Source organism: Ammospiza nelsoni, chromosome 5, assembly GCF_027579445.1.
Source record: "Ammospiza nelsoni isolate bAmmNel1 chromosome 5, bAmmNel1.pri, whole genome shotgun sequence".
NCBI lineage: Eukaryota > Metazoa > Chordata > Aves > Passeriformes > Passerellidae > Ammospiza > Ammospiza nelsoni.
In genome coordinates this window covers 2332632-2360077 of record NC_080637.1, presented here as the reverse complement: position 1 = coordinate 2360077, position 27446 = coordinate 2332632, and positions in this window count along the sequence as shown.

The window sequence follows — 27446 nt, the reverse complement described above, 5'->3', positions numbered from 1 at the left end:
AACTGGCTGATCTGCTCGGAGAGAGGCTCGGAGAATGGCTGAGGGATGAAAAGGAAGGGTGTAAAAGGGGAGGATGGAGGAATTTCTTTTCATCTCTTGGTTTGTACAAAGCCAGGCTGAATATTCATGGTGCGTGGCAAAGTTTGGGAGAAACGGTGAGGGGGAAAAATAGGAAATCTTAACTTGAGGGAGTTTGTCTGGTCACGAATATTTTCCCTAAACATTTATAATGGAAATGCTGGGTGCTGCCTGCTTTTGGTACACAGATGGAATTAGCTATCTGCTCCAAAACCACAGAATAATGTGAATTAGAAGGGACCCACGAGGGCCTTCAAGTTCAACTCCCAGCCCTGCAATGAGAAAGGAAGAAACTGAGGTGGAATTTAGGAGCATTTACTGGGATTTTAGAGCATTTTCCAGCTGGACAAAGTGGGCAAGATGTACGTTGGAATTACAAAATCTCTCCTGAACAGTAGCAGCAACTTCCTGTCCCACTTGTAAAGATTTCCATGAAAATGACGTGATTCAGTGGGAAAAATCACCAGCACGGCCACATCGCCTTATCCAGGAGAAAGGGGAGAAAAGGATGAAGCAACACCTGAACGTGGCTTGTATTTGTAAAAATGACACTCACAAGGAAGGATCTCATGAAGGAACCATTTTTCCAGAAGGCAAGACCCCTCCTTCTCAATAACCCCCACCCTAAGGTAAAACACAAATATCAGATTTACTCCCCAAAACATCTTCTCCTCCAACACAGAATGAAAGGAGGGAATTCCACCCCATGCAGCCAAAGTGTGATTTTCCTGAAAAGTGGCAAACTCCACCAGTTCCAGGGATGTCACAGAGATCAGAGGTGGGGCTCAGTGACACAGAACAGGCGTTGGATTGTCGCTGCCACCACGGGCTGGCTTTGCTCCTGTCCAACTTCCACCTCAGTGGCACCAACCCCACAAAAACAGGAGCAGCAGGAGGGTGTGGGAGAGGCTGGAAAGGCTTTCATGGCAGGAGAGAGGGGTTGGTCACCTCGCCTTTGAAAAGGCAGAGCCCCAGCCAGGAGTTGGAGCCTTTAGAAACAGAGCTGTGTGAGGAGTTATAAATGGAGGGAGCTTTTAATCTCCCAGCCAGCTACAAATCGAAGGTGAACCTCATTAACTTGGGCACTTTGTGTGTTAAAAAATGAGAAGCGTTTCACCTAATGAGGAGCTCTTAATAGGTGTTGTTTTTTTGCTAAATTATCATATTAAGCAGAAGATAATTAACAAGCATTTTCTTAATGTGGTGCTCTACTGATAAAATCTCATTGTCTATAAATCATCAAGACACTGCAAAAAAAAAAGAAAAAAGAAAAAAGACAAAAATTGCTTTTTAATTATGCTGAGCATGATGGACAAAAAGTCCAGATTCAATTGTTGGGGAACTAGGAGGGAAAGACAAGAATCTCTAACCTGCTGGGGCATCCATCAGGTCCTTTCAGGTACATCAAACCCTTAGGGCTGGTTTTTAAAACACTTTACAGGACTTAGGGACACTGATATGTCATTATTGAAATTCCTTCATCAGGGGTATGGTGTGGGAGAAGATTCAGAGAAAATGTCAGTTCATTAGAGGACATGGGGGTGTTTCCTCTAAGAAAAAAAGAATCCTGGAAAGGAAAATGAGCCAAGAAGAAGCCTTCAAGGTATTTTTTGAAAGTCAGAGGCATTTTTTGCTGTCAGAAAGATGCAGCACAGTGATGATGCAGGGAACTGCCAACACAGCCATCCCTGGATGGCTCAGTGTTTTAGGTTGGAAATCCAGGATGTGGCTGGGAGTGTGTGTTCTATTTGCCACCTGTCAGAGGTGGGGCAGTTCTCTCTGTCCATGGGGCAGGTTTCTTTATCTCTCCCACAGCCAACCCTCCCTCCAGCAGATCTCTGCTGTCCATGGCCACTGAGTGTCCCTGCAGGGCTGAGCCAATCCCAGCATCCCATGGGGAGATGCTCCGCCCAGGGGAGGAGCCAAGCATTCCTGCCTGGATCCAATCTGAGCCTGGCACAGCACAGCAGCCTTTGCCCCCTGCACTGCCAGAGGAGCAGCTTTCTGCTGCCCTGCATGGCCAGAGGGAGCCCAGGCCCATCTGCAGCAGCCCTGGAGCTGCAGAGGAAAACTCCCCCCTTGTGCAGGATCCCTGCTGCAGCAGAGCCACAGCTGGCACTGCAGGAGGGCTGAGCCCCCCTGGGATGGGGCTGGGACACCCCCTGGCACACAGCTCCTCTTCTCACTCTGGCTGTGTTGTTTCATATTACTGCATTTTTATTTTTATATTTTCTTTTCATTTTTAATTTTTTTTCTTAATAAAGAACTGTTATTCCCATATTTTTTCCTAGTAAAGAACTATTCCCATTCCCATATATTTTCCTAGTAAAGAACTGTTATTCTTACTCCCATATCTTTGCCTGAGAGCCCCTTAATTTCAAAATGATAAATATTCAGAGGGAGGGGGTTTGCATTTTCCATTTCAAGGGAGGCTCCTGCCTTCCTTAGCAGACATCTGGCTTTCCAAACCAAGACACTTGGAGAGCAAAACTTGGGGAATTTCCAAAGCACCAAGGCCTCACCAAGCCCCTTTCAGCGCTGCTCATTGTACACCAAGCCAGGAGATGTTGGAGGGAGCCCTCCAGTAAACCCAGTGCTGGAAAGACAGGTTGGAATTGCTGGGAACCTGCTCCCATTCTACAATGCCCTGCATTCCACTTTGATTTCTACCAGCTTTTACTCCATGCAGCCACCACAATAATCTCTAAGAGTTTTCTGTATTAATTCTAATCCACGTCTCTCTATCCCTTGCCTCAGGACATAAGAAAGCTGTGGTTAAACCCAAAGCTGACCTGCAACTTCCAAAGTCCCTCCTGTTGCTCCCAACCCAGCTGTCTGTTTACCAGGACGGTATCTGCACAGGAGAATTTCTCCTCTCTGTCTTGCCTTGTGCCAGCCCTGGGACCAGCACTGAGGCAGCTTCTCTGCCTCTTCCCAGCTCTCATGGGAACAGGAAAGAGCTGGAGAGGCACCTTGAGGTGGAAAATAAGGGGAAAAGGGGGATCTGGGGGGTCTCTGTCGCTGTGATGACCTCAAGATGTGTCAGAGCGTCTCTTTTCCCAGCCTGGCAACCAAAGAAGGAGTCAGGATTCTTCTGTTCTGCTTTTTAAGGTTGTTTATTTGCTGTCGTCTATAAAATTCTTTCTCTGGCCTGCTGAGCTCTGTCCAGCAGATCAGTCAGTGGCACACTACCCACCCTCAGGGCAGGGTTGTCTTTTTATACTAAAAACTACGTGTACATTATTTACAATTACTTCCCAATACCTATCACCTCTGTTAGACAGTGAGCTTCTACCCTAAACCAATCCAAAAGTGACAACATCGCCCAGAAGATGGAGGCCAAGAAGAAGAAGGAGAAAGGCTGCACACATCCAGATTTCTCCATCTTGCCCCCTGAACCCCCATTCTAAAAACCCCAAAATTTGACTTTTCACCCTGTAATAAATTCGCTATCATTCTGCTTAAACTTTCGTGGCTTGCAGATCCTCATATAGGGTTGGTAATTTTTTCTATGGGCTAAAATCAAAGTCACAGGTGTCCTGGGCTCTGTGCCAGGGTCTCTGAGCCCCCTGGCAGGGGCTGGAGCCATCCAGGACAGCCAGAGGGAGGTCCTGGGTTCCAACAGGGGGAGAGCAGAGCCCTCAGCCTGACCCTGTGCTGGGAGGGGACCAGCCCCAGGCACAGCCCCCCTGTTTGTGACCTGCCCTTGGCATTTATTTTACATCCATCAGCACGAGGACTTGTCAGAGGTAACTCAAGACCACCAGGAGCCTTCATCCAGATGTAGAAAATTCCATCAACACTCCCTCCCTGACAGCTCGTCTCTCTTTCCTCCTTGTCTCACCTCCAGGTTATGGCCAGAGCTCATCTGCAATGACCTGGGGCTGCTGCTGCACCAGCTCTGACCTCTGCTGCAAATGTTTTTGGGGCAGGGGCACTGACAGGGAGCCAGGGCCGAGCAGTGGGGGCTGCACACCCCGGGTGTCTTCTGCCTCCAGCCACAGTGGGGAGGGCAGGATTCTCGGGGGCTGTTACAGCCAATTTCCTCACTGATTTATGGGCAGGGAAAAACCATTTGTAATATAAAACTGCTTTCAGTGTTTGTGTGTCTGCGTGTATGTAATATATATATTATATAGACCTTAATTTTATTTATGTATACATATATGTATATATATATATATATATCCCTCATTTTCTTTTATGTATTTACATATATATATGTAAAATAAAATGAGGAGTTTATTATTCTTATAGTATATATGAATAAATACATATTTTATATATGTACATATATATTTAAACATATGTAATATCTATATTATACATATTTAAATATTTAAACTGCATATATTTTTATGTATATAGTTTAAATATTTAAATATGTATAATATTTATATTTATAGATATAGATATATATGTATACATATATATATGTAGACATATATACATATATATTTATCTATAAATATATAGATATATTTATACATATATATTTATCTATAAATAAATATATAAAATATAATATATATGTGTACTATATAAAATATATAATTATAATATATTTTGTATATTTTCTATAATGCATAATAAATATTTAAATATTTAAAAATATATATATTTAAATAATTAAAATCAAATACATTATATATATAATTTATGTATTATATAAAATTATATATATTTAATTAATACTGTATATAGGCATAACATGAATTACTCTTTTATTATATAAAATTATATATGAAATTATATATATAACTAAATGTAATATATATAAAATCAAACCTAGCAAGAAGGAGACACACAGGGGTGTTTTTCAGGCAGGGAATGTGCAGCAATCTTTACAACTCTCTGGCATTTTCAGGGCATTTGGCTACAAAAGCTGTGGATTGAATTGTTTAGCATCCCTCTGTGTGTCCCCGAGACTCCTCTGTGCTGTTTGAAGTTCCAGAGGAGCTGTTTTTGTGAATGAGACAGTCAGTGCTGACTCACCAGCCACGGTGCCTGTGTGTAATCCCTGCACCTCCCGAGCAGGGAACAAAGCCGCAAAGTTGGATAATACCCTGGGCTTTGCCTTGGAGCTGTCCCTGGGCCCTGTGGCAAGAGAGGAAGGGAGGATTATCCTGTCAAGGGCTGTGTTCTCACAGCTGGGGCCTCCTCAGGCCAAATTCCAGGTACAGAGCTCCAGGAGTGAGGCCACCATGGGGCCACCAGGCAGGTGGCAGCTTTGGGTCCCTGTAATGATGGAACAGAGGTGTTGTATTTGTGGGGAGGGAAGGAAGGAGGCAGGAAAGGCAGGCAGGAACTGAGGGAGGGAGGGAGGATCTGACTCCATGCTCTCAGAAGGCTAATTTATTATTTTAAGATACTATATTATAATAAAGAATTCTATACAATACTATACTAAAGAATACAGAAAGGATACAGACAGAAGGCTACAAAGATAATAATGAAAACTCCTGACTCTCTCCAGAGTCCTGACACAGCTTGGCACTGATTGGCCAAAGAGTCAAAATAACTCACATGAAACCAATGAAACAATCACCTGTGGGGAAACAATCTCCAACCACATTCCACATGAGCACAACACAGGAGAAGCAAATGAGATAATATTGTTTTCCTTTTTCTCTGAGGCTTCTCAGCTTCCCAGGAGAAAATCCTGGGCAAAGAGATTTTTCCAGAAAATATGACAGTGACACAGAGGTGACCCCATTGACCAGCCATGGTCAGGCCCAGAGCCCTGAGCCCTGCAGATGGGACATCCCACCCACGAGATTATCATCTCCAGCACCTGAGAACACGCCTCAACCACAACTCTTTTGGTCATTTTTTTGTGCTCCTGAATGCTTTTCAGGTTTTTTAAATAAACAGTTTTTTTCCACTTTTCTCCAAGGAAATATTTTCCTGAACCGGTTGGGGCACAGGCCAGTTGAATCTGCTTTCTAAAGAATCTCTTTGAGGTTTTTCCTCAATTTGCCCAAAACCAGGACAAAGGTGAAATCCCAGCCCATAAATGGTGCCAGGCTGCCTCTTTGAGAGGCGCAGAACCAGGGGAAAAGGAAATCTGGGGTTGCTGAGGGGGCTCAGAGCACCTGAGGGAGGGAGAGGAGCTGCTCTGGGCTATGGGCTGCTCCTGCATTTCACCACAGCGCCCCTGGATCAAACAAACAGCAAAACCCAGGAGAAATCCCAGAAAATCTTACATCCCCCATGGATTTGTGTGCTGTGGAGGAAGGCTGTGCTGTGCCTGTGGGTGAGGGTGCACAAATGCACACCTGTGGCTGGCAAAAAAGCACATTTCTGACCCCACACCTTCTGCAGGAGTCAATCTTGCTGATGAAAATAAACGAAATGTTATAAAATAAAAAAAATGAAATTTTATAAAACAAATAAAATATTTTAAATGTTATAAATGTTATAAAATACATAAAATATTTTATAAAAGAAATAATATGCTTTTAATATATATTTTATTTTATTAAAAAATATAAAATAAATATTTTAAATATCACTTACTTAATTTATAAAATAAATTACATTTTATAAAAGAAATTACATATTTTAAATTTTATAAATTTTATAAAATATTTCATAAAATAAATAATATATTTTAAAATGTATTTTATTTTATAAAAATTATAAAACAAATACAATATTTTAAATATTATTTCATTTATAGAGTAAATTAAATTTTATAAAATACATAAAAACTTTCTAAAATTTTATAAATTTTATAAAAGAAATTGAATATTTCATAAAATAAATAATATATTTTTAAAATATATTTTATTTCATTAAAAATAATAAATGAAAAATAAAAGAAATAAAATAAATTCAATAATAAAAAAATAAATAAATAAATAAATAGTATTTTAAAATATTTTGATTTAATTTATAAACTAAATTTAATTCTATAAAATAAAATAAATAAAAATTGCTGCAGTCAATTTTGCTGATAAAAACAGCCTCAGAGCTGCCTTGCTGAAGGCAACAGGTGAGCATCCATCGAAGTGTGACCTGAGTGAGTGGGCAGGATGGGCTGTTCCAGCTCTAGGGCTGGTCTGAAAGGCGGGAGGAGGTATTTTCCTCTCTTCCAGCAGGTAATTCATAGACTGAGATGAATCCAGAGGATTTGGGATCAGAATGGGGGAGGCAGCAGGGATGACAGGAAGGCAAGGTCCTGGATGGTTATCAGAGGAAAAGAATGGTCAGTCATTAATTCATGTGTTTTAAGGCCTCTCAGTGGTTAAAAACACTAAAGAGCTGCTGCAGAGAGAGAGCCTGGCTGAAAGCTCAAAGCCCCCAGGGTGGGTTTGGCTCCCTTCCCCTGAAGTGCTCTGCACCTCAGTGTAAAACACAGAAAGCTGCATTCCCCTTTCTACAAAATCCACTCCAGAATGAAGCAGCTGTTCCTGTTCGCTGTCTTTGGAGAGCTCTGCTCCCTCCAGACAGAGGAATCTCCGGTGCTGACACACACCCACACCCAGCTCTTCCTGCTCTGAGCCTCTCCAAAGGGAGCCATCACTCTCTGCAAAGCACTCTGCTGCTGTCACTGGTGATGGGCAGTGTAATAATGCCTTTTATTGGCTCAATACATCAGCTGGCAAACAGCAGCCATCCCTTTCTGCGGGTGATGGCCACAGACTGACCTGTGCCAGCTCTTGGGCTGGCCTGGAAGGCAAGAGAGGGTATTTTCCTCTTTTCCAACAGGTAGCAGGAAGTATTTTCCTCTTTTCAACAGGTAGCAGGCTGTATTTTCTGTTTTCCTCGTTTTCCAGCAGGTATCAAGGTGTATTTTCCTCTTTTCCAACAGGCAGCAGACTGCATTTTCCTCTTTTCTAACAACTATCAGAGTGTATTTTCCTCTCTCCCAACAAGTATCAGACACTATTTTCCTCCTTTCCAACAGGTATCAGGCTGTATTTATTTTCCTCTCTTCCAACATGCAGCTGGGTGTATTTTCCTCTCTCCCGACTGGTATGAGGCTGTATTTATTTTCCTCTTTTCAACAAGTAGCAGGCTGCATTTTCCTCTCTCCCAACAGGTATCAGGCTGTATTTTCCTCTCTTCCAACAGGTAGCAGGCTGCATTTATTTTCCTCTTTTCCAACAGGTATCAGGGTGTATTTTCCTCTTTTCCCACAGGTAGCAGGCTGTATTTTCTATTTCCCTCGTTTTCCAACAGGCAGCAGGCTGCATTTTCCTCTTTTCCAACAAGTATCAGGCTGTATTTATTTTCCTCTTTTCCAACAAGTATCACGCTGTATTTTCTTCTTTTCCAACAGGTATCAGGCTGCATTTTCCTCTCTCCCAACAGATATCAGGGTATCTTTTCCTCTTTTCCAACAGGGATCAGGGTGTATTTTCCTCTCGCCCAACAGGTATCAGGCTGTATTTATTTTCTTCTTTTCCAACAGGTAGCAGGGTGTATTTTCCTCTTTTCCAACAGGCAGCAGGTTGTATTTACCTCTGTTCTTTTGTCTCTCGGTGCTTTATTGCATTTCCTGTTCTCTGAGCAGCCTCAATAAAACATCTTTCTGAAGGGTTCTCTGCTGGGCAGTAAATATCCTCCTCCATCTGCCAGCTCAGATAGGGATCCATCAATCAGAGGAAGCCCCTGGGGGTGCCAGGGTGCATCACTCAAGGTTAGGGACCAGACAGGCAGGTGACAGCAGAAGGATTGCAGTGTTTCTGCTAGGAATTAACCCCCACACCCATCCCCCTGCTTGCCAAAGTAATATTAAAAAAAAAAAAAAAGGGGCTGGAGAATCCTCCAAAGATGGGAAGGTTTTGTGTAAGATCGAAATGAGGGTTGTGGGACTCCAGGGGCTCTCCAAAATGCAGTTTATTGTATCCAAAATGAAGTTTATTGCATCCAAAATGCAGTTTATTGTATCCAAAATGCAGTTTATTGTATCCAAGGTGTCACAGCAGCCCAGGGTGGGTGACAGAGCTGTGCCCACAGCTGTCAGCTCCAGCTGCAGGCAGGCCTGGAGCCCCTTTGGTTTTGGTCACAATGCATTATAGACTTTTCTTTGCTGAGCATCTTCATACAGAAGAACCAATCTATTCCTGAACTGTTATCTACAGCCCATCATAACTACTGTAATTACCATATTCATGTTACTGTTCTCCAGTCACTAAGTCAGTACATTACAGTTTAAGCTAGAAGTTGTTTTTCAGTTTTCTTGCAGTGGAAAATTCTGAGACCTTTTTTCTACTTGCAGCATTTTCTGCCTTGTTTGCCTGTGCTCTCTTTGTGCTGGGTAAAAACATCTTCTTGTTTGGGGTGGGTTTATCCTTTGCTCTAAGCCATAAAAACCCTTCTAACAAACACACCCTTTGCCTCTTTGGTTATCCAGTGAGACTGGCTCAGCAAATCTTTTCTTCAAAAATTCTTTTCTTCAAAACTTGCTTCCAACTCTATTCCTTCATCAGACTCCACATTTAAAAATCTTTCTGCTAAGCACACATATCTGTGAGACCTTCTTGTCAAACTTTCATCCTTCCCAACTGTTTTGTGTCCCATCCTCAGCAGGGTTTCCTCAAACAGCTGGAGGGACACAGACATCCCTGGAATCACTCATCTGGGTGGCTTGGTGTGGTCACAGCAGGATGCCCAGGGCTCTCCTGCCAGGGGACATCAAATCCAGCCATGGATTTTGGAGCACCACACATGCAAGGACTTGGGAACCTCCCCGTGGCCAGGGTGGAATAAACTCCATGGGCAAGGACTGGTGGTGGCTTTGTGCCGCCAGCACGACATGAAATGGTGAATTTCCAGCTGCTAAAGCCAGGGTGGCTCCAGTTTGAGCCCCAGGAGTCACAGTCAGAGCAGGTGACAAGGAATCTGTCCCCATGGAAAGAGTTTGCTGACAAAGCCTTGACAGCAAGGCTTTCCTGCCGCCTGTGCTTCCCAGCTTTGATATCAACTTTTTGGTGCCCTCCAAAATGCAAAGAGGAATCCAAAGGATGAATTTATTGTGTTGTTAACACATTAAAATGTCAGTATTTGCCTTGGGTGGGAGAGGGGAGTGTGGAAGCTCTTCCTGCAGCCCTAAGTAACAATGACCTTTTAATTGGTCCATTACAAGGCCAGAGCTTGGCCACCATGCTGGGAGAGTTCCCTGAGCAGTTAATCCACTTAGCAGAGATCTTTGGAGAGGGTGTAAGTGGTGTGGTTGTTGTCTGAGCTGCATTTGAGAGTCATTAAAGGCCTGCTTTGTGCAGGAAGAGTCTCCTTTTAACAGCATCAGCTCCAGCAGGAATTACCCTTCAGTGAAGCTGCAGCTATAGATTTCAGCTTATAGTTTCTGTGGGTAATAAATGACAGCTCTCAGGCATCCTAGAAAAGGGTTTCCAACTGGAGTGGGGGAGCAAAGAATCCATCCAGGCTCAGGAGTGAATTAAACCCCAGCTCCTCGCAGACAGCTCCTCTCCAGCTGGATCAGAGGCTGGGTAATGTTTGCAGGAGGAGTTTCCTAAATTCCTGATTTCCCAAATTGGGATTTGCAATAGGTTTATCCTAAGGGGAAAGGTGTCACTGTTTAGTTACAGAAACCCCTGACCAGGCAGCACCAGCCAAATTCTGTCCTCTGGTAAATTCACAGGATGAGGCAACAACTGAATCTGAAGGATTTGGGATCAGAATGGAGGAGGCTGCAGGGATGACAGGAAGGCAAGGTCCTGTCCTGCACAGTGGGGATGGCTATCAGAGGAAAAGAATGGCCAGTCATTATTTCATGTGTTTTAAGGCCTCTCAGTGGTTAAAAACACTTAAGAGATGCTATAGAGAGTCTGAGTGAAACCTCAAAGCCAACAGGGTGGGTTTGGCTTGCTTCCCCTGTCTGCTCCCCCTGCCTTTCACTCTGGTGGATCTACATCAGGATGCTGTGCTCTTCACCTTCCAAAAATGATTATCTAAATAATAGATAAAATTTAAGGGGACCCTCTAGATCCTTCCCTGGTCAGAGGGACAGTCCTGAACGTCTCCTCCAAGACAAAGAGCCCCATTACTGAGGAATGAGAGGGTGGATGGAAGCTGTGGCCCAGCAAGGGCACTCAGACCCCTGGGCTCACCACGAGGCTGCAGCAGCACAAAGTCCTGCAGGCCCTCTCCTGAAAACGATGGAATCATGGTGGGATCACCTGCAGGGAGGAGAGCTCAGGCTGTGGAGGTGCAAACTGCTCAGGTGGGACAAGATGACACCAAGAGTCAGGATCAGGAGGGGGACCTGAGCCTCCCATGGCTCCTCCTGGTGACCCCAGCACTGGGATGAGCTGCCCCATGGACAGCCCAACCTCCACCTGTCCATCTCCTCACACTCCTCTCTCTCCAAGCTTCTTTTCCCAGATATTCCCTGCTCTTCCTCAGCCTCCCAGCCCCATCTGCATCTGAGGCAGCTCTGCCTGCCAGCCTCAGCCCAGATCAGAGCCTTGCAGACAGAAGCATCTTTGTGCCCAAGCTCTGACCTTTGGCTCAGCTCCTGGTCCCAGCAGGCTGGATGTGTCCAGCTGTTTGTCTTGCTGGGAGGAAGGACAGGGAGCTGAATGAAGCAGGAGTCTGTTCTTGGCTCCATCTCAGACTTCCTCCCTGACCCTGGCCAAATGACCTCCTGTGTCCTTTCCCTGCTGCAGTTGTGCTCATAGCAGGAGGAGGATCAAAGGGTGGAGGGTAAATTTGGGTGGACGAGTGTTGCTGCAATTGAGCCTAAAATCCAAATCTGGCCTTTCCCAGAATCTCAGAAGGACTGCAAGGAAACAAGAGGAATTGTGCAGATTTACTGCTTCACCTTCTTCATCTCCCAGACCTTTTCCACCAGCACATTCCAGCCCTTCCCAGCACAGCTTCCTCCTTCTCCTCTGGGCAGGATAAATCCAGACCCCACCTCTGCCCTTCCTCCTCACCTCTGGGGACATTGCTCTTAATGATGCCCCTCCACCTATTGCTGCACACCTCAAACCTGGAAAATAACCAAGATTTTGACATTTCTCAAGTGTCAGACTTGGCCTCTGGGTCCACAGGCCACACTCTTGGAGAGTTTGGGTCCTACACCCAAAAACTTGTTGTGGGCAAAACCAGATTGGCCAAATTGAGGAAAACAATGAGTTTGATGAGTGGAGGTGTGATGCTTACCTTGCCAGAGCCCTTGTGGGTCCTGAAATTCAGGTGGGTCATTACCATCCTCAGGAGGTCCTGCAGGGATGGGAGGGATCATCTGGGAACATCTCCCAGAGAAGTTGTGGAGTCTCCTTCCCTGGAGATACTCAATAGCTGTCTGGACACAATCCTGAGTAGGTACTGGAGCAGGCTGGGCTGGGTGACCTCCAATGGTCCCTCCCAACCTTCCCCATCCTGGGATTCTGGGATATCCATCCCAATTCTAAAGAAAAAAGGCTGGGAGAAGGTATTGACCTGCACTCTGCATGGAAGATGAGCACATTTCCTACCCTGTACACAAATACAGCTTTACCTCTACACCCACAAGGAAAACAACCAATCACACTCACACTTGCCAATATTTTTTATGAACTTTTACTTCATTAGTTGTACCCCAAAAAGTAGAAACAAACAACAACCCCATATCCACAGCTCAAAAATCAGTCACATTTTTAATAGATTATTAAATCTATTTCACCACACTTTTAGAATTCCCTATTCCCCCACGAGTCAGACAATTATTAAAAAGACACACCACACTCCAAAACCCATTCTAGATCAACCGAGGGGGGAAATGGCCCAAGCAACACCTCAGGTGAGGTTGAGCAAAGCTTTATGTGTCTTTAATTTTCTGAATAGCTCATTGGTAGAACCTAATCCTTGTTAGGATGAGGTTCCTACAGAGCCTAACCTTGTGAAGACGAGCCTCCTCATCCTGGAGGCTGCAGCCAGACCCCTCCTGTCAGTCTGTCCTGGCACTACAAAGACCCTCTTGGTCACTGACAGAGCCCTCCAATGTTCCTGTTGCCGTCCACCCTCAGGAGAGCAGCTCCACCACCATTCCCATGTCCCTTTTCCCGTTTTGGTGGTCACCCACGGGTGCATTTCAGACATTCCATGGCAGCAGAAACAAAGGAGGACGAAGCTGAGCATCCCAGGGGAATGTGCTGAACTCCACCCTCGAGCCCACAAAGGTCAAACCCCAAAATTCTTGGAGCTCATTTAAAGTCCAGATGCAAGATTAATTTGACTGACAAAAGACTAATTGGTTTCAGGACTAATTAAGTACATATACTTGTCTTTGCTTAATCAGTGAAATTTCCAGTGGCATTAAAATGTCCAAGAATACAAATCCCAGGAGATTTAAAGCAAATAGTTAAAATCAACTTAGATCCAATTATCATATAAATCAGTAATGACCTGGGTAAATTGGAAGCTCTTTGGCTCAGCCTCTAGGGAAAAATAAACCTGATAAAAATGAACATGGTACCTGGATTAATGCACAGGCTTGGGGGAATTCATGGCAAATATTCCAGGAGGACTTTTTCCCTGACATTGTTATTCTGTGCAAAATACCCATATTTTTAAACAAATAATTTCCACAGGAATGTTTGGAGGAAACTTTCGGCAGGAACTTTGTGTTCAGCATCCAAAGCTAAAATCACTCAAGAATTGCCATCTGTCCATTGCTGGGCATATTCCTGATGGATGCTTTTCCTGGGGGGCAATTAGTAATTTCTATGTTGTCTTCCTACCCTCTGCTTTTCATCTTGCTCAGGGTCACAGTCTGATATCCCAGTTATTTATTAAAAAAAAAATTTAAAAAAGAAAAAGAGAAAAAAAGAAAAAAAAAAGAAAAAAGGAAAAAAGAGAAAAGAAAAAAGAAAAAGGAAAAAAAAAAGAAAAAAGAAAAGGAGAAAAAAGAAAAACAGAAAAAAGAAAAAAAGAAAAAAGATAAAAGATAAAAAGGAAAAAGAAAAAAGAAAAAGAAAAAAGAAAAGAAGGAATAAGAAAAAAGGAATGAAAAAAAAAAGAAAAAATAAGAAAAAATTAAAAGGAAAAAAGAACAGAAGAAGGTGATTAAAGATTTTGGGATTGGGTTTGGACTATTTTCATCCACACTCATTTTTAGGTGCAGGTACAGAAGATCCAATCTCCACTAACCACCTAAGCTGACTCATCTTGACCTGTTTATTTTGTTTATTCCAACCTTATTCTCCATCCCTGTGAACCTGAAGCTTGGGAAAAGTGGGACATGAAGGAAAGAAAAAAGGAATAAAAAAGATTAAATACATGGATAACCTATGAAATCCAGTTTTTATACATCCAGTGATCACAAACCCCAGGGGTTGCCAAATTTCAATGCACTTTAGGAAGTGTCGCCAATAACTGACACTCGAATCCTGCCTGTCCTGACTCCGGGGTTCAGCCAGGAACTGCTCCCAGTTAGAAAATCCCTCCCATTCAAGAATTTTATTTGTTCTATTGCTGATTTCTTGATGTCCCACCAAGGAGTTAATCTGAGAGCAGAGAGGCACAAATGGGACAAAGATTTAACAGCAAATATCTCACCCAAAATGGGATAAAGTGATTAAAGAAACGTCCTGGGACCTTGGGCTGTGTCTTACACAAAAACAACATTTGGGTGCAGCAGCCACCCCATCTCATTTAGTGCCTTCAATCCAGACCCATTGACACATTTAGGGCTGCACTGAGGCAGGGAGGGACAGCCGAGTGGAAAACCCTGTCCTCCCTCATGTGACAATTCACATTTGGCCTGGAGAGGTGGCTTTTCTCTGGGGAGCCGAGCCTTCATCCCTACTCAGTCCATGAGACAAAAATAGGTCAGAGCTTGTTCCCCCTCAGGGTTCTGTGGTGTGGGTTTGTTGTTTTTTTTCTCTTTGTGCTGGAAAATCCCAGGGAGCTGAATCTGGGATTTCCCTGAATGTGCTGGGAAAGCTGCACATCCACCTGGGCCTGGGTGTCCCCAGAGCTGGGGCTTGGGGTGGGATTTGCTCTGCTGGCTGCAATCCCCAAAATTTCCAGGGGAACATCCATGATGCCTCAGGTTTTAGATTTTATATGTTTCACATTCATGTGCTGCTTTAGTGTGTGGGTCTGAGTTTCACATTATGGGATGGTGAGTTGTGTGCACAGAGCAGGGAGACAAAACAATTCCTGCTCCAGCTGAGCACCAAGGACAAATTGCCACTGTCATATTTTCTGAAAAATCCCTTCACCAGGATTTCTTCTCCTAGGAAGCTGAGAAGCCTCAGAGAAAAAGGAAAACAATATTATCCCATTTGCTTCTCCTGTGTTTTGCTGCTTTGGAATGTGGTTGGAGATTGTTTATCCAACAGGTGATTGTTTCATTGGTTTCATGGGAATTGTTTTGACTTAATGACCAATCAGGGCCAGGCTGTGTCAGGACTCTGGAAGGAGTCAGGCATTTTCATTATTATCTTTTAGCCTTCTGTCTGTATCCTTTCTGTATTCTTTAGTATATTTTTAGTATAGCATTTTTTAATATAATATCTTAAAATAATAAATCAGCCTTCTGAGAACATGGAGTCAGATTCATCATTTCCTCCTTCATCCTGGGCACCCAGCAAATACCACAACAAATGCCCCAAATCTCAGCCCAGGAGCACAAACCCCGTGGGCTGGAGAGAGAAAAACAAGCAGGGTGGGACTGCCTGGGCTAAAGCTGCAATGGGACAATGAACTGCAAGGTGCAAATGGAGCAGAGCTGATCCCAGGGACAGACCCCAGCAGCGCTCGTGCATTTTGGGGCCGTTTTGGGTCATCTTGGGTGCAGCCCTGGCTGGGCTCTGGTGCTGCCCAAGGTGCAGCCATGCAGGAGATGCTGTGAATGAATGCCTGCTTTATTCTGGAGCTCTGCCCAGCCTCTGCTCTAGCTCAGATTCTCAAGGCATCACCCACCACCAGGACACTCAGCAGCATCCCCACAGTCACTGGGACACTGAAATTCCCGCTCTCTGTGTGGTGTAAATGTTGGCAAACAGAGATTTGGTGTTGCTAAGCTCCATGGAGCTGATGGGTGAGCTCAGGGAAGCCCAGATCCCAAATCCATGGGGTGAGGAAAGGGCTGTGTGTGCACAGGGAGCCACGGGAGACACCTCCCCACAGTCAAGGCTGCAAATGGAGCAGCTGGGATGAAATCCAGGGATAGCCCAGGGCTGGGTGGCATGGGTAGCACACAAGGATGCTTGAAGATGTGTTCTTTAAGCTTGTGGAGGCTTTACAGAGCTTATCTCTTCACTGTAAGAAATAAAATCAAACTCTGTTATGTAACTCCCAACCGTTTAAAGCTTCCAGCGCATCTCTTGAAAGTAAAAATACATGAATAAATAAATAAATAAATAAATAAATAAATGATGGGGAAGATTTTTATCTGGAAAGTCCCTCAACCATCAAAGTAATAAAAATAAATCCTAACAAACAACAGCATTTCAAGCAAAGCAAATAAACCCCACACCCTGACTGGGGAAAGGTAGAATACAGCCAAACTGGGAGCCTTCCCCTCCCACCCTCACTGGGGTCTCCCCAATGTCAGGGCAGATCCCCGAGGGTTTTTTGCTGTTGGAGCTTTTCCTCAACTTTTCCTTTTCCCACCACTGCTGTTTAATGAATAAAACCTAACCAATAGTCCTAAAAAAGCTTCCCAGGTGGTAGGGGGGGAAGAGACACCTCATAATTACCATTATAGTGGGAGAATTGATTCTCCCTCCAGTGACTCAAGGTGACAAATCTGACTTTTTGTTTGGCTCTGACTGATTATGGCCTTGCCAGCATGGACAGATGTCCTCAGTGTCACATCAGCTGTTGAGTTTGTGAGGGTCCGCAGGACGAGGTGAGAGATGAGAATCTGACTCCATGTTCTCAAAAGGCTGATATATTATATTACATTATATTATATTATATTATATTATATTATATTATATTATATTATATTATATTATATTATATTATATTATATTATATTATATTATATTATATTATATTATATTATATTATATTATATTATATTATATTATACTATATGCTGGACAGTGTTAAAAGAATAAAGTGGGGATTTATTAAAAGGCCTTCACAGGACACACCTTGGGCAGTACAAGAACCTGGCCATGGATGGACCCAAGATGGCCTCTGAGTCACAACTTTTCACACTTTTATAAGTTTTGGTCCATTTCCATGTTGGGATTCATTGTCCAATTACAGCTCCAGGTTCTGCAGTCTCATCCTCCCAGTTTGCTCTCCTCAATTTGCTGTTGTTTGCACTTTTTGGGCCTGAAGCTGCTCAAAAACCGGGCTGTCCTTGGTTCTGGGGCTGGAAAATGAATGTTCTGTGTGACTGAGCTGTGAGGAGAACCTGCTGACACTTTATATGGAGTTCAGAGTCACACACGAATGCAGAATGTGGAAAATATGAAAGCTAAAACTCAAGGCCTCACAGGGATCTCACCCCTCTGCACAGAGAGCCCTGGATGCAGAGCTCAGCACTCAGCACAGAGCACAGGGCTGGCTTGAGCACCCCAAATGCCATTTTCCTGTCCCAGTTTCACCAGACTGTGGTGAAGAATTCCCAGCACGGCCTGGCAGGGGCCCAGCCCCAGTTCCACGCAGGAGCAGCAGAGTGGGAATGAAGACAAAGCCCTGGGAGGGTTTGATGGACGACAGGCAGAGCTGCTCCCCAGCCTGGCTGCTCAGCCAGCGCCCAAACGAGGACACAAATCAATGCAGAGTGTTTGAGCTCCAGAGAGAAAGGCAAAATCAACACATCCATCACACGCTGGCACACATCCACTCGGGCTGGCAGAGCTTTGGAGCGGTGGAGCAGCTGCATTAATGCAGCCTGGGGTGGGCATTCAGAGGGCAGGTCCCTGTGCCTTCACTGAGAGGAAAATGCTTCCCAGTCACCTTCAGGGTCATCATTGGGACACACAATTTTTCCTTAAAAAAAAGGATTTAGCCCCAGTTTAAGGAAGGGATGCTGAGGGGATGAATCCTACCCCGTGGCTGAGCTGTGGTGAGGAAGAATAAATTTGGGTTAGGAAAGGTACTGGGGAGGAATTGTTGGCTGGGAGGGTGGGCAGGCCCTGGCACAGGGTGCCCAGAGCAGCTGTGGCTGCCCCTGGATCCCTGGAAGTGTCCCAGGCCAGGTTGGATGGGGCTTGGAGCACCCTGGGACAGTGGAAGGTATCCCTGCCCCTGCAGGGGGTTGGAATGAGATGAATTTTAATGTTCCTTAACCTTAAACCCAAACCATTTTAAGGTTCCTTAATGTTAAAACCGAAACCATTTTAGGGTTCTCTAACCTTAAAACCCAAACCATTTTAATGTTCCTTAACCTTAAAACCCAAATCATTTTAGGATTCCTTAACCTTAAACCCAAACCATTTTAAGGTTCCTTAACCTTAAACACAAACCATTTTAAGGTACCTTAAACCCAAACAATTTTAGGGTTCCTTAACCTTAAAACCCAAACCATTTTAGGGTTCTTTACCCTGAAAAAGCAAACCATTTTAAGGTTCCTTTACCTTAAACCCAAACCATTTTAATGTTCCCTAACCTTAAACCCAAACCATTTTAAGGTTCCATAACCTCAAACCCAAACCATTTTAAGCTTCCTTAACATTAAAACCCAAACCATTTTAGGGCTCCTTAACCTTAAAGCCAAACCATTCCAGGATTCTTGAGAAGGAAAAGAAGCCAGAAACCACAACCACAGATCCTCACCTTTATTCTAGCTCTGGAAGAGGCTCCCAGGGACCATCCTCTTCCTCCTGGAAATTCCAAGCAATCCCCCCTAACAAACAACTGCTGCACCAGTTTGTTTAAGGTTATTATTAAGATCATGGCTGTCAGGCTGATCTAAGTGTTTCAAAGAGCCTGAAAACAAGGAAAAAATTATAAAAATCAGATTTAACGAGGAGGTTCCTAATAGTGGGAGTCATTTAGGGAGACTTTCCCAGCTGGCAGAGTGTCTTTCAGAGATTCTGTCTGTCTGCACACCCTGGTGGGCACTTCCAGCCTGCTCCTGCTTTGTCATGGCTGTGACCTGACTTTGCCCAGGAAAATGCAGATTTTTATTTATCACAGAGCGATGGAATGGTTTGGGTTGGAAAGAATCTTAAAGTTCATCCTGTTCCAACCCCTTGTCATGGGCAGGGACACCTTCCACTGTCCCAGGGTGCCCCAAGCCCTGTCCAACCTGGTCTTGAACATTCCAGGGATCCAGGGGCAGCCACAGCTTCTCTGGGAAACCTGTGCAGGGAATAATTTCTTCCCTTTAACCAAATTTGGAGAGAAAAGCACCAGGACCAACCTCCAGCCCCAAGATGAGCTGGTTTGAATCTTAGACAGAAACACCAATGCAGAAATCCACTGAAATCCATAAAAAACCACTCTCCTGAGCATTCCCAAGGCTCACCTGGGTCACACAAAGAGACTGGGAGGATTTATTCAGAGTTAAACTCAGATTTATAACCACAAACTCATTTCTAAACCCGCAGCACTTTGGGGTTATTGCCCAACTCACAAGGTTGGAGCAGAAACCCTTCAAATTCCTGTGGGATCCACCAAAAGGGAAAACTTGAAGCATCCCCCTGGATATTCCCTTGTTCCCTACAAGGATCAGGAGACATTTTGTGGCTCCCTGCTGCCCCTATAAAATCCCTGCTGCAGAGGGCATCAATCCCTCCCTTTTCCCCCAAAACCAGGATGCAGCTTTTCTCCTGGATTTCCCCAGCCCAGGCTGGGAGTGCAGGATTTCCTGAACCAATGTTGGTGTGAAAACAGAAGGTTTGGAAAATGGACTCATCAAGGGCACCGTAAGCTCTTGGATTTATGGAGCAGCTTTTGTGCCAGCCCATGTGGTGCCAGCCACCAAAGCGTGACCAGAGATGCTTCAGTGATCCCAAATAATTCCCTTTTAATGGGCAGAATGAGAGCTGGGGAAAACTGGCCAAACAGTTGCCGGGAAGGGTGAGCTGAAGTTCATCCTGCCCAGGGTGGGAAAGCATCTTCTGGAGCTGTCTGGAACAACACAGGGCCTTCATCCAAAGCATCCAAATCATTTTCTGTGGCATCTCCTTCTGACACATCTCCCTCCCCAGACTGCCAGGCCCAGGGGTCTCTTTGTCCCACAGAAAATGCACCCAGACCCCCAATATTGGAAATCACAGCAGCTCTGGGTGTGAAGAAAAGGTGATTTTGTTGTTTTACTGGATATTTGAAATTGCAGGGAGCTGTGAAATTTGTAAAACAGTGCTGTGCTCCCATTCTCACAGAGATGTTCTCATTCAGCCTCTCCCCACCATGGCCAGGCTCACCTGCTGATATTCCCTTTGTGCCAACACAGGGCCAGGAGGGAAAACCAGTGCAGGGTAAACCAGGGCACAGCAAAACAGAGAACACCAAACCAGTGAACATCAAACCAGAGAAAATAAAACCAGAGAACACCAAACCAGTGCCCAACAAACCAGTGAACATCAAACCAGTGCAGGGCAAACCAGGGCACAGCAAAACAGAGAATATCAAACCAGGGCACAGCAAACCAGTGAACATCAAACCAGTGAAAATAAAACCAGAGAACATCAAACCAGTGCCCATCAAACCAGTGCAGGGCAAACCAGGGAACTGCAAAACAGAGAATATCAAACCAATGAATACCAAACCAGTGCCCATCAAACCAGTGAACAACAAATCAGTGCCCATTAACCAGTGCCCACCAAACGAGGGGCACAACAAACCAGTGCCCATCAAACCAGTGAATTTCAAACCAGTGCCCAACAAACCAGAGAACATCAAACAAGTGAACATCAAACCAGGGCACAGAAAACCAGTGAATATCAAGCCAGTGTTCATTAAAGCAGTGCCCACCAAACCAGTGCCCACCAGACCAGTGAATATCAAACCAGTGCCCATCAATGCAGTGCCCAGCAGTCACCCCAAAGGTCTCCCTGAGCACCCCATGCTCCCCCAGCTCAAAAGGTGGGTGCTGATCCCCCCCAGCCCGGCCTTCCTCTGCTCCTTATCTCCATTCCAGGAGACCCCAGTATCATGTTCTTGTCTATATCCTAAATCTTAATTTTTAAACGGCTGTCACCTCTCAGGAACTCTCAGAAAAGGACCAGAACAAACATTTGCCTTTTTAACCAGTGGCCCCTGGGGAGAGCCCAGCAGCTGTGGCCAGATGTGTCCTCAGGTCAATCCCAGCTGTTGCCATTCCCCAGGAGCAGAACAGGCTCAGCTCCATCTATTCCCCAAACCCAACAGGGTCAGGACAAACTCCAGCTCACAGCTGCACATCCTTTTATCTCTGGCAGCTCTGTCACAGCCTCAGAGCACCCTGAGCAGCCTCCCAGCTTCTGGGAGGTCTTTTCTGGGCTAAAGGACCCTGAACCATGGGATGGTTTGGGTGGGAAGGACCTTAAAGCTCATTTTGTTCCCATGGACACCTTCCACTGTCTCCTTCCAAGCCCTGTCCAGCCTGGCCTTCCCAAAACACAGACTGGGTTTGGTCACCCTGCTCTGGAAAATTTCATCATGGAAACACAGCTTTGCCTTGCTGAATGATCTCTTTCCTGTTTTATTTGTGGTGGACAAACAGCCCTGGGCTCTTCTGCACCCTCTGCTCTGGAAATGCCACCTGACTGCAGAGGCCTCCTGACACTCCAAGGGTGGAAGTTGTTCAACAGAGAAAGGGACAGAAGGAGGATATAAAACAAAACCAGACTCCAGGCTGTTCCCCAGGAGCTCCAAAGCTGGGACCAGCATGGCCCTTGAGTGCTGCCCTGAGATCAGCCCTGGCTGCACAGCCCCTGGGTGAGGGAAGAGCCTCACTCAGCCTCAGGAGGGCTTTGGGAGAGCTGTAACCAATCCCTCCCACCCCTGCACCCCAAACTCCAGTGCCTGGTGCTTTTACATCTTACCCGAGGAGTTGGGAAGAAGGAGGAGCCCCTTCCCATCTCTGGGGAAATGTCTGGGATGGGAGGGAGCCCACCCAGCTGGACGGGGCAGGTTTGGGGTGTGTGGGGAGCCTGGGGGCACCCCATCCCCTCCTGCCACCCAAGCTGGGGGAAAAACTGGGGAAAAGAACGTGCTGAGAGATTTTCAGTGTGCTGTCACCATGGAAACCCCTTCCCCAGCATCCCAGGGATGCTCATGGTGGCCACAGAGCCCTGGGAGATCATTGGGAGCGGGCAGGGGCAGGAGAACAGGGGCAGGACAGGGACAGTCTGCACATCCCAGCCACAGGGAGGGGCAAACTGAGCCCTGTTGTAAATGCAGGCAACCCAGCAAGGGGAGGAATGATGAATCTGACTCCATGCTCTCAGAAGGCTTATATTATATTATATTAATTATATTAATTATATTAATTATATTATATTATATTATATTATATTATATTATATTATATTATATTATATTATATTATATTAATTATATATTATATTATATGATATTAATTATACATTATATTAATTATATTATATTATATTATATTATATTATATTATATTATATTATATTATGCTAAGCTATACTATTGCTGTGCTGAGAAGGCCCTGACAAAGAAGGAATGACGAGGAGGACTCCATCTTATCAGAAGGCTAATTAATTACTTTATTATACTTTATTATTTTATATTATATTATATTACATCTAAACTGAACTTGCCAAGCACTCAACTCTGCACACACTGCACAGAATCTCGTGGCTGTCCTCACACACACACACACACACACACACACCAGGCCCTGACAGGCCAAGGAAACAAAACCCCATCACTGTGGGTAAATAATCTCCATGTTGCATTCTACTTTGGCACAAACACAGGCACAGCAAATGATAAGAATTGTTTTTCCTTTCTCTGAGGTTCAGAGAATGTGAAACCCAGAAATATTCTTGGGAAGTCATGCTTTGCTTTTCTCTGTGAAGAGAAATGTGGGGCTACACACTTGGCCAAGGAAATAAAGCACCATCACTTTGGGTAAACCATCTCCATACTGAATTCTACTTTTGCACAGCAAATGATAAGAATTGTGTTTTCTTCCTCTGAGGTTCAGAGAATGCGAATTCCAGAAATATTCTTGGGAAGAATTGTCCCTTGCTTTTCTCTGTGAAATGTGGCTATACTAAACTATACTGAAGAATACAGAAAGGACACTTACTAAATGCTAGAAAGATAATAATGAAAACTCGTGATTCCTTCCAGAGTCCCAACACAGCTTGACCCTGATTGCCCAAAGAGTGGAAACAACTCACATGAAACCAATGAACAATCACCTGTGGGTAAACAATCTCCAACCACATTCCACATGAGCACAACACAGGAGAAGCAAATGAGATAATATTGTTTTCCTTTTCTCTGAGGCTTCCCAGCTTCCCAGGAGAAAAACCCTGGGTGAAGGAATCAAGTTCAGGGAATGTGAATGGCACAGAGCTCTGCCTGACCCACCATGGGGAATCTGCCACAAAACCAGGAGAGCAGGATGGGGAAAATGCTCCATAAAATTACTCAGCTCAGCATTGCCTCCTGCAGCAGCTGCCCTCAGGCACCCATCACATCCTGAGGAGCCCTGGTGCCTTCTCCACCCCATGCTCGACCCAACACCATCCTGGGCACAGAAAAACCCCCAAAACTCACAGGGAGTTCAAAGGGAACCGTGCAAATCCCATTGTGCTTCCCAGGAAAGGGTGAAGGAAGGATGGAGGATGGGTGGGACATCCTGACCACACCATCACCTCAAGCTGCTCCCAAGTCTTTGCAAGACCAGGTCTGAAGGAAAGGAATTTTGGAGCCACACCATCATCTCATGGAGGGGCTCCAGAAACACCTGGAGGTGGCAAACCCCACCTTGAACCATCCTAAAATGTGGTTTTAGGCTCCACTGTCCTCAAGGGGAACTGAGCAGGATCAGAAAACCTAGATTTTGTACACGTTTGACAGGTTTCAGCATGTTTCAGGAGGTTTTTTTGTTTGTTTTGTGCCACACAGTATTTATTGTGTGTTTTACCAAACAGCAAGAAAGATGTAAACAGCAAATGATCAAAGCAAGAGAGCTTTTCTATCCAAAGGCAGGCGAGGCAGATGGAGTTAATTAATGAAGATGTTTAACAAGAGAGGGGTTGGTGTGCAAACAGGTTGTTCCCAGAAGTGTCAATCTCATCCAATAAGCAACTTGTGGGGGTGTAAGAAACGCTGCTTTTGTCCCTTCCTTCCCTTTGCAAAGAGCTGAGTGAAAGCTTTTGTTGTGGCTGTTTCATCCTGGGTCTGAATTAACAGCACCCAAATAATAATTCCCTGCTCCTTTTGGAAACATGCTGCATGCCCTGATCCTGTTGCTGGAGGGAAAAGAGGAGTCAGGGATGCAGAAGGAGGTTCCATGCTCAGCCTGCCAGCAGGGGAATTAATTGGAATGGGAATTAATTAATTATGGCCAACAATAACCCTGTGGACACCACTGCAACAACTGCAGCCAGCCAGGAACCCTCTCCCCCATCAGAGCATAACTCAGCACGTAGTGTCAGGTTTTATTTTTATTCCACAAGATACTACCAGGCATAAACCTCTGTGATGCCCCAGGGGATGGCCCCTTCAATCCCCCTGCTCTGTGATCTGGCCCATCACTCAGGTTTACAGTCCAGCTCTCTGCCACACATTACTGATCACAATTACCTGTGCAGCAGGAGGGGAGGCCAAGGCAAGGGCAGGGGAGCTGGCAGCTCTGGGCAGCAGGGACGGGCGCAGGGCCATGGAGAGTGTTGGCAATTCCTGGGGGCTGCAGGGATGGGGATCCAACAGTGCCAGCATCTCCCAGCAGAGACAGGAGGGAGCTGAGGGAGGTCCCAGAGCAGGGCAAGGAGTTGGCTCCATCTGCATCCAGTCCATCAGGATGGACCCTGGGACAAAACAATGATGCAAGTCTTAGTCATGGGAATCCATGAATATGGAAATTCCATGAACATGGAAACCAATGCTTTGGGTTGGAAGGGACATTAAAGCCACCCAGTGCCACCCTGCCATGGCAGGGACACCTCCCACTGTCCCAGGCTGCTCCAAGCCCTGTCCAACCTTTCCTTGGACACTGCCAGGGATGGAGCATTTGGGAAACCACCCCAGGTCCTCACTGAGGGCAAAGGGATGTTATTTTTGTGCAGAAAAAAAAAATCTGAAATCTGTTTCTGTGCACCCTCACCTGGGTTTTTCCAAGCTCAGGCTCTGAGACAGGTGCAGACAAATGGCATTGCTGGAAAAGGAGCATCCAAACCCCTCTGGAAGGGATGGAGGGGAGCTGCAGGAAGGAGAGGCACCAACTCAAGGGCTTCAGATGTAGGTGATGAACAGAGGGTGGTACAACCCTGAAATAAAAATATCCTGGTGGTTTTTGTCCCTGTGTCTCTGACATCTCTCAGGAGCAGCGTGGTGTTCCTGAGTGATCTTCCCTCCAGACCAACAGGTTTAGGGTAACTGTACCAAGGAAAAACCCCAAATCAGAGTTTCCCCTGGGTAAAGAAGTGTCCAGGACAGATCCAGACTCAATGTGTCTCAAAGCAGGAAAGTTTTCAGTTCTGGGGTGATGGAGCAGGAATGTGACTGGAAAATGGCACTGCCATCTCCACAGGACATCCTCCCCCAGTGAGAATCTGGTTTGTCAAGGAGAACATTCCTGAGGTGTGGGAAGTGGATTTGTAGATTTATTTTGTCTTACACTGTAGTAAGACCCACAAGGAGTAGTTTTAGATGATCGGCTTTAAAGCATCTACAACATAATGTAACAAAAAGCTGACAGGCCAAGAAACACTTATAATGTGTTGTAATTAAAAAATAATTGGTTTCTGATTGTGTTGGGGTGAATTTTAACATCTGTATTGTCTCACCCTTCACATGAGAAATGGAAATTGGAATAAAAGTTGAAAAATTCCACACTGGAAATGGAATAAAAGTTTTAAAACACCTCTCAGCTGTCCCCTCTCTGGGTCAGAAATGAAGTTTTGTCTGACATTGAGGGAATGAGGTGATCTCAAAGGTCCCTTCCAACCATTCTGTGATTCTGTGAACTTTCAGGTGAAGTTTTAGACTCAAATGGGGTGGGATTTGCTGTGTTATCTCTGGCTAGGAAAGGTCAGATTTGGTTTTAGACCCACTGACACCCCATGATTGCTGTGAGCAGACACCTCCCCAGCCTCCCTGAGCAGGGATCAACAACAGCTTTAAAAATTATCCTTAAGGAATGAAAGGTTTGGCACTCACACCCCCTTAGGTGGCTGTAATACAGAGAATTAACATCGAGCTGCAGCCAAAGGGACTCCCTGGAGCCTGGAAGGGCCTTGGTGATGGAAATTATGTGGAGTGGCAGCAATCCTTTGTGTTCCCTTCTCCAGCAGTTTGGCTTCTCTCCCAGTCTGCCTTAAAGGGAGATTTCCTGCCCATGGGGACAAGGCCACTGCACTGAAATGGGGTCTGAAACCCAGCCCAGGTGAGTTTAGCACCTGTAACCACAGCCCAGGTGGATTTTACAGCTTAAACTACAGCTCAGGTGTATTTAACACCTGAAACCTCAGCCCAGGTGTGTTTAGCACCTGTAACCACAGCCCAGGTGGATTTTACATCTTAAACTACAGCCCAAGTGTGTTTAGCACCTGAAATTAGAGTCCAGGTGTATTTTACACCTGAAAACACAGCCCGGATGTGTTTAACAGCTGACACCCCAGCACAGGTGTATTTACACCCAAAACCCCAGCCCAGGTGTGTTTAGCACCAAAAAACGACAGCCCAGGTATGTTCAACACCTGAAATCCCATCCCAGGTGTGTTTAAGAGCTGAAACCCCAGCCCAGGTGTATTTGCCACCTGAAACCCCAGCTCAGAGGTGTTCAACAGCTGAAACAACACCCAAAGTGAATTTAGCACATGAAACCCCAGCCCAGGTGTGTTTAACACCTGAAAATCCAGCCCAGGTGGACTGAATACCTGAAACCCCATCCTGGGTGTATTTAGCACCTGAAACTCCATTCCAGGTGTGTTTAACACCTGAAACCACACCCAAGATGTATTTAGCAGCTGAAATTGCAGTCCAGGTGTATTTAGCTCCTAAAACCAGAGTGCAGGTGTGTTTGGCACCCGAAACCACGTGTTTCATGTGTTTTACACCAGCCCAGGCGTGTCTAACAGCTGAAACCCCAGCCCAGGTGTGTTTGGCAGCTGAAATTGCAGTCCAGGTGTATTTAGCTCCTAAAACCAGAGTGCAGGTGTGTTTGGCACCCGAAACCACATGTTTCATGTGTTTTACACCAGCCCAGGTGTGTTTGGCAGCTGAAATTGCAGTCCAGGGGTATTTAGCTCCTAAAACCACAGCCCAGGTGTGTTCAACACCTGCAACACCAGCCTAGGTGTGTT